The following is an 8846-nucleotide window of genomic DNA, read 5'->3' on the forward strand; positions in this document are numbered from 1 at the left end:
AGACTGGAAGCTTGAGCTGGGATTACACAGAAACAAACTAAAGAATATGGCTCTCATTGCTATTCTGTGTGCAGTGCACACTTCCAGGCACTTGCAGGAACCATACAGAGTACTGTTTGAATGAGATGAAGAAAAGCATCAAGCCCAGGAGCTTTAGAGAAAAAAAAAAATAAATTAAAAAAAAAAAAAAATTTGAAAATGTTTATGCCCAGTACACCTACTGTGAAAAAAATAATTCCTTAGAGATATCAACGTTTGTCTGAATGGCTGATGGTTTCAGGGTTCAGACTTGACTGGTTTAGACAGAGGACTGGAAAAGGAAGCTGCTTGTGCCAATCTAAAGGACACCAGAACCCTCTTACCCTTGTAAATTAGCTCCTGAAATGCCATTTCCAGCTGCACATTTTACAGTAGCCAAGACGGGAATGGGCTTACCTTCATGCACTGAGCTAAAAACTGCAGTGACATCTGTCAGAGAAGGAGGGGTGGCAGCCATGGGTGATAATAGCTTTGGTAGTCTGATTTTAATCTGCTTCTTTGTTTGTTCAAGTAATCTTTGTTTGTGTTAGGAAAATAAGAAAAGAAATGAAGGCTGAGGAAGAGGATTAAAATGTGAACATGAGAGTTCTCTGTTCCCCTTTCACCATCAACTGTCACCAGTGCAGCCACTGGTGGTTTCTTGCCTTCTTTTTCTTTGTGACTGAAAGGCACAGAAAAGGAGAAACTATCTGACAGTAACCTCATCACAAAAGTCATGTCCTTCCTAGAGATTCCCTCTGCTGTGTTACTTGTACAATATGAATTAACAACACAACGAGTAGAAAGACATACTAAACCTCCTTTCTTTCCTCTGTGGGTTTCCCTGGGGTGAGTATAGATTGTCACTCCTTAGAACTGGGGGCTGTGCTTTGTTTTTATCTTATATATAACAGAATATTGTCCTTGGCAGTAACAGCTAGTAAATGTTTGTTTTGAGCATGAAGGGAGCTTTGTCTGACATTAGTTTGTATATGTTTTTGCAATAGGTGTTGCATGGTAGACTGTCCGATTCTAGATGTATTCCTAGTTCTAGTGATAGTCTCATTTGAAAATACAGAGCATATTGCTGGAACCAGTCATAGCTTGGGAACGGCTACCCTGTCAGTTAAAATGAGTTCATCAGGTCTCTCCATGTAACTGAGGGTGCTACCCTTTTATAGGTTTTGTAGGGGGAGGGGGAGAGAGAGAGAGAGAGATGTCTTCCTCCTGGGATTAGGAAACACATTCCTGTGGTCACAGTTTGAAACTAAAGAATTATCTATAGCAATTTAAAGAGATTTCAAGGAGCTACAGCCTTTTGCCAGAATCCCAGAACAGTTATCACCTTAGTGTTCAGCTAGCTGGAGAAGACATTAGTTTCATTGCTTCACCAATGTAATTCTTATTCCCACTTAGAACTTGCTAAAGACAGAGACCCCATTCAGGGTATGCATCAGATTTTATATCTTCCTTAGGGGCAAGTGCAAAGCTTCGTAATACTTCAGCTGTAGCCAGGTTATTAAAAGCCAGTGAGCTCTGAGGAGCAGGAGTGTCTTGCCTAAAATTTCATGTCTAATGATGAAGTACAGTTTGTTTCATTCTGCCAACCATCTGTTGGTTCCTGTCCATGACACACAACTTCAATTTTCTCAGTGTATGGTACATTCAGGCTCTGCTCTGTCGTCCAACCCAAACTACAAGAACCATTATAATAAAAAAGTGTTTATAAATAATATTGAAGAAAAATTATTAATACCCAATCAGTCATATTGTGGGTAACTATGGGCTGTAAAGGAACAGAAATTTATGCTACAGAAATGATTACTAAGGAAGATTTAAGTCTAAGAAATCTTTTTTCTCTTTAGGTTCCAAAACTCAACAAGGGTTAATCTAATCAACTGCAGCATAACAAGGACTGGAAATGACAATGTCTAGTTTTAGTGCCTGCAAAAATCTGTTTTATAATCTGGACCAAGTTCATTGTAATTTCACCCACATTGTTCCTTACTCTTAGAACTGTATAAAATCATATTAAAAACAGAAGCAACTAAATTACACAACCTGTTGTTTCCCATAAGCTCAGTTAATACTATATCCAACAAGGTAGAATATTTACATTATGATTGTGAAATAATTTGTGTTTTAATATCCCCTTCTTTATTTAAAATATTGCTCACATAATTTTTGCAAATAGTAGCATACATAATTTTACGATTGTTCATTCTTGTTTTTTTAAAGTCAGTTTGTATGAATAATTTTCTCATCTTTATGCAGAATTTTTCCACATTTTTGTTGACTAAAATATTGTTAATCTAATTTCCTATTAAAAAATTCATTTCCAACATTGCAGAGCTGAAAGGTGCTACCAAGCATTTAGTCTTCAATTTACATACAACAAACCCTGTAATCTGATGGGGGATTTCACACAAGGATGGCTGCATGCAATTACATGGGCAAAGAAAAAAAATTGTCCAAGACTCTGTTCTACAGTAATTTCATCTGTTGGTCTCCCATTGAGAGTTCTCCTATTGCTAAATTGCTTATTGATGTGGACTTAAAAGTAGAAAAATCTACACAATGTTGTCATACTAGGTTTTCAATGCTGTTTGCATTTTTTTTTCCTTTTTAATTATAATTTGGATTTGTTAGAAAGGGATGAAGTAAACAGATTGGAATAATTCATTTGAGTTAACACTCATTGACAAGAAAACATTAAGCATTCTCCAGATGAAGCACTAGTCATGAAAGACAGAAGGATAATCCTAACATTACAACTCAAGTAAATTAGTTTTCTGATATATATTCCAGCATTGCATGAAGCTGTACCAATTCTTAATACTCGCATAATGCACTTTTAAACGATGCCAGAAATCATCATTACAACAGAGAGAGGGCTCACTGTTTGTGTTTATTAATGTGGGAATGTTGGAAGAGTATTAGATATTAAATTAGATATTAAATGTCACAGTCTAGCATGATTGGAGATAAACAACTGTAAAACTGATTGAGAAGATTTGGGCAGATAAATACAAATGGAAAAACAGACCTCCATGCTACTGTGGTGGAAACATGCCTCAATGTTATGCCCCTGCCATGACACAACAAGCGCAATCCAATGGACCAGACCCTTTAGGAAGGTGATGAGTGAAGGCTGAAGGCATGGGACTGGAGCAAGCATGAGCCTGAAACAAATTCTCTGCTTCTGAGTACGGGGAATCATTTGTACTTTAGCTGGCTCATGTCAGTCTTGCTTTTGAAGACTGGCCCAATTCATCTGTGTTTGCCCTCAGGTGGACAACTGAGGTGGTGGTTTTATTTATTACTGGGAGGCTGGATACAAGGTTCTGTCCCTTCACACTGTGCCAACAAGCCCATTGTAGTTGCTGCTTAGAAGCTTTGACTCAAAGCTGGTAAATCAGTCTGTGAATGCCAGACTTTCTTCCCCACAGAGGGTGGGAGGAAACCAGGGCAGAGAATTGGCCCCTAACAAACAGTAGCTTTGCATGCCAGGGGTGTTGGGAGTGTCCTGTGGTTGGCCACAAATGATCCAGGCTGATTTTTCTTTCCCTGAGGTGAGGTGAGGCAGAGAGTAGAAGAAGCAGCAGATTATTTTTTTTTCCAAAAGCTTGACTGTTTTTGTTTTTTCCTTGTTTATTTTTTCTAAGAAAACCACATTAAGCTACTTGAATGTATTGCCTTGCACTCCTATTAGTAGGCTGCTATTGCCACAGCAGAAGATACTGCAACAACATTAATTTAACCTGTTAAATTTCTTCTGAATTAGCTGGTATCCTGTGAATTCTTCCTCTACTGCAGAAGGATTGGGATGCAGTATTCAACCTGGGAAGGCGAGCCTGAAAAACTGCTTTGGCGCTCAGGAAAAGAAATAAAAGAAAACAGAAGAAAAAATAAAAATAATAATAAAAAAAGAATGTACATTACAGAGCAGCTGATATATCTCCTATACCACGTGCGTTCTTCTAGTCCACACTAGACCACAAATTAAATGTGGTTAAGGGTTTATCTCCCTATAAATATCATGTGTATTTATTAAATGGTGAGTGATTTGCATTATTATGACATTTGATCGGTGGTATTCAAATCCAGCTGGTAAGGTTTCAGTGAGGAGCTCGGAGAGCAGCAACAGTTTCTCTATTGTCTTCAGTTGGCATTGTGAGGCAGCAATGGGAGCAACAGCCAGCAGTGCAGTAATCTAATACAGAATACACGCTGCTCCTTTTGTTAAACATCTTCTCCTAAAAATGCTGGCAAGTACACATTGTTTCCTTATCATTTTTTTTCCTCCTGAGAGATTTCAATTCCATTTACCCCACAGGCCCAAATCCTTCCTGAACACATGAGTTCGACAGCAAGGAGGATTACTAGAAATAGTGCAGACAATGACCAAAAGCCGTCTTGCACGGCTTTTCTTTCCAGCCAGCCACCCACCTTTCATTATCAAGGGGATGAATACCATATCTGACTGCATAATCAAAATCCAGTGACCTGTCAGAGCAGGCAGTAAAATAAAGCTCTCTTGCTGTTTCCCTTTGACTAGGCTTCAGTTCTGGAACCCTTTTAACCCAATTTTTCTGACATATTGTAACTTGTAGGCATTTAAGGATGCAACCACTGAGCTAATATATTATAGAGTGTGTCTTTATAATATATATGGTATATTTAGAGTCCTGATTCCTGGTAAAATTGGAGCACCCTGATGCCAAAATAATAGCCTTTAATTAAAAGAGCTACAGCAAAGAGAACTAAAAGCACATTGAACAATAGAAATCCCTGACCAGTTTTTCCAGCAATTTTTCTGCCTGTGATATTTGCCAGCACATTCCTGACAAATGTCTAAAGTAAAAATGAATGCTCATGTGGATCTTGAATGCCATTCAACATATGGGAAGAACTGCTTACTCTTCTTCAAACACAGTTCCATGTCACCATCAATGAAAAAAGCTTTTTTTTTTTTTTTTTTTTTTTTTTTTTAACTACTTCGTTACATTGCACTTAGTGTATAAATTCTGGGCAGAAGTTCAGAGAAGGTTATACAAGATGCCAAAGGGCCATATTCTCCTGTTGCAAAATCTAATACTAAACTCTGTACCTGAGAACGAACTCTAGATTTTGTAGGGAATTGGGGAAAAGGACAAATTCTAAAACGTTTTTCTGTACAGTGTATTTGACTTGTTTACTCTTAACTAATTCAAAGAAACAACAAAGGTCAACACAGGCATAATACTCTTTTTGGTGGAATGGTGATGGAAAGTGAAAGGCCTGATTTCGTACCTCCAGTATAGCCATGCCACCAAAGGGGGTCTCAGAGTGAGTGCCTGGGTAAGCCCCACACCTCCCTCAGGTCTTTTTGTCTCTGGAGCTAGAAGGTAGACAAGTTTTCACAAGAACTCCTCTGAAAGTCTTCTTAGAAAGTCACAGTACATTGCTCCTCGTGGTTGTTCCAAAGTTATAGTTTTCAGACTAAGTGTTTGGCTGCCTGTTTTAACAATAGCTTGTCTGAATTTTTAGAGGGAACAACAAGGGAAAAACTTCTGGGATTCCTTTTTCTTTTTTTCCCTTCCTTTCCTTTCACAAAGATGTTAGGTGAGCCATTTTGCCCAAAGAGGATGAAAAACAGTTCCTTCTGTAACACAGATTCTCTGAAAATGAGAAATACTCTTTGTCCTGTTCATTAGGAAAATGTGCAAACTACTGAAGTCAGCCTATAAGCCATGGTACCATATCCAACATCAAGCAGCAGACTGCCTTATTGCATTGTGTTAACAGTAGACCCAGATCTGTCTAATAGCACTTGACAAACTGTGTCTTGGCATCAAGCCCTGGTGCCTTAAGTTATCTTTTTTTTTTTTTTTTTTTTTAACTCTTAACTGAATGAAAATTTAAATTTTTTAATACTGGTAGCCTTCTAACTGGCTGATTTTCTGGGTATTTTTAGAGCTTTGCTCTTGTGCAAGTAGACTTTTACAGACAAGACCTTCACAGCCAGAGATGCATTTCTGTACTTAGTGTGCAAAAGTGAAGAAATATTTCTGAGACATCTATTTTGTATGACAGAGAAGAAGTATCATAACCTAGTGGAAGATATTAATTTTTAATATTTTATTTCAAATTTTAAGGTGTGCAGTTGCTGGATAATGAAAAATACTTGGAAGCAAGCATCTGGGGAGAAATGTACATGAATCAGAAGGATGCTTGTTTTTTATTTTCACTTCCTATGATCTTCAGAAAATGCTGACTGCAGTCAGCAATGTTGGCAACAGTCCTTCTTCATAGAACTCTTCAAATATTGCAATACCTCATTGCCCACAACAGCCAGCCAGGCTTTTAATAAATTAGCCCTGAATATATAGATTCTGGAGAGATATTCTGAGGTCAGAAGAGACCATTATAATGATCTGGCATATTACCTAACTTCCCTTTAACACTGACTGTGGAATTTCACTCAATAATTCCTACATCAGACTCAGTAACTTGTGGCTGAAATAAAGAAAATCTTTCAGAAATACATCCAGTTTGTATTTAAGATGATAAAGGATGGAGAATTTACCACATCCTTTGGCAATCTCCTTCAGTTTTTAATTGCTTGCACTGATAAAAATTTATGTTATCTTCAGCCTGAAGTTTTCTAACTTATCTTTGATAATCTTGTTATGCCTTTTTGTGTGCTGAGTTATAAAGTGATGTTACATAGATGTGATTTCACATACTGAGCATACCATGCCTCACTAAGAGCTGGGGGCCAAACGAGAAACTTGATCTTCAGAAATTCTGAGCAAGGAAAACAGAAAGATCAAGACCAAGACTGGGTGAAACCCAAGGCTGTCTTATGTACTGCATTTCCATCTGCAAACTGGACACATTCAAAAGTAGAGATCAGTTTTGAAAACATGACCTGTAAATATCACAATTTCAAGTTAGAAACCCATTTTCCAGACAATGCCTGCTGTCAGGTGAACTTTCCCTTATTGCTTCAGTATCTCCTCTTTAATATTTTGGTTGTTGTTGTTGTTGATGATGATGTTGTTCATTTGTTTTGATGTTTCCGTAACTAAAACAGGGCTTGTGTTACAGAGTTGTTTTGCAGATTATTAGCCAATACTGTGACCTAGAGATAGTTCTTAATGTTACTTCAGTTTGGTAAAAAATCATGATGCTTTGTCATCTTGAACCTACAAACCTCTCATAAGGGACTTTAGTCTTATTCCTGCTATTGAACAGAGGGCATTTTCATATCCTTCTGTTGTCAAATCAGAGGTTATGACTGAAGCTGTTTTCAAGGAAAGGGATGCATTTGAAAACTGAAAATTTAAATTTGGTTTGAAAAGCTAAGATAAATATTTTCTATTCTAACAGATTTTTATTTTTTGTAGCAAGATGAGGACAAAAAGGAGAACAGGAAATTCAGCTTCAAGATAAATCAAACACAGTATTCCAAATCTGTCTCTATTTTTTGTTTGTTTTTTAACTTATTTTTCCCTCTACTTTTATCTCTAAACACAAAGGGATATATGCTATTGCAGTGATAAAACTGAGCAACTCGATGTTCAGTCATGCCAAGGAGAGAATATGATACTTTACGTGAACATGTCAAGGTAATGTCAATTAAAAAAAAAAAAAAAAAAAAAAGAGGCACAGATTGACTTTTTAAATCTTTCACAAAGATCTTATCTATTCATAACCCAAATCAAAGCAACTCTGATTGCTCTATCAAGTCTAATATATAATTAAGGCAATTCAGTCCTAAGGTTTGGGGTTATCGCAGCTCTTTTGATTTGAGTTGCTGATTGTCTTAGTGAAAGAGCTGGTTGGAAATTTTTTGACAGAGAGGTTTTCATCTTAAAGAAAAAAATCTGTCAAAAGCAAAACTTATTAGTGAGTAAAAAGCGTGCAGAATAATCAATAGCCCAGGAGTTATTACACTTGCAAGCATGTAGTGGTGCAAGTCCTTCCTCTCAGCCAGGTAAATGCACAAACCACTGGGCTGAAAGCTATTTCATACTGCATCTCAGATCCTCTTTCCTGTTGTCCTCATGTAAGTTGTATTGAAATAAATGCCCTAACTACTGGACTGTATATTCAGTCCCTCTTTCTCTCTGGCAGGTTTTGATTTGGCCTTGATAGTGTAGTGAGAAAGCATGGAAACGCTAAGAAACGCTCTCCTACATTGCACATCTGAGCTTTGAGATCTTTGTCAACTGGTCTGCCATGAAGTCTGCCCTGTGCAGTCTTTTTGGATGTTCATTATACCAAACACCTGGAACGTACATGAATTTCAACTTTTGTGTAATACCTGTCAGATTGAAGGGCCATGAACAGGATTACACTTTTGTGTATTTATAACCACCTCCATAAACCGAGGTGTGAGCAGCAGGCTGATTTTGATACTATTTAATGGTAAGGTTACAGAACTTTTTGAAGAAGGGACTGTGCTTGTGCTTGTCTGTACATATACAGACTGCACATAATGCTACATGTTAGCAGAATACAGCTAGCCTGAAAGGTGTTAGTGGCTGCCAACAGGGATGTCCTGGCTCCAAAGAAAATAACAATCCTCGTTAAAAATAATGGGTGTGCCAAGTAATCGGCCAGGCTCAACGAACAAAGCAATCAAGCCCCTTTATGAGGTAAAAGCAGCTGGTGGCTGAGGAAATACCAGCGGCTCTTGGATGTAGTTTTACAACATGGGAGCTTCAGCAGCAAGGAGCTGAAGGAGTTCCTTCCTGCCTTTCTTCCTGGCCTTCCTCCAGCATCTTGCCCACAGACTGCTGCCCCTCAGCACAGTCATGGTGAGCTCGGCTGGATGTAAA

The sequence above is a fragment of the Aythya fuligula genome, chromosome 2, assembly GCF_009819795.1.
Source record: "Aythya fuligula isolate bAytFul2 chromosome 2, bAytFul2.pri, whole genome shotgun sequence".
Lineage (NCBI taxonomy): Eukaryota > Metazoa > Chordata > Aves > Anseriformes > Anatidae > Aythya > Aythya fuligula.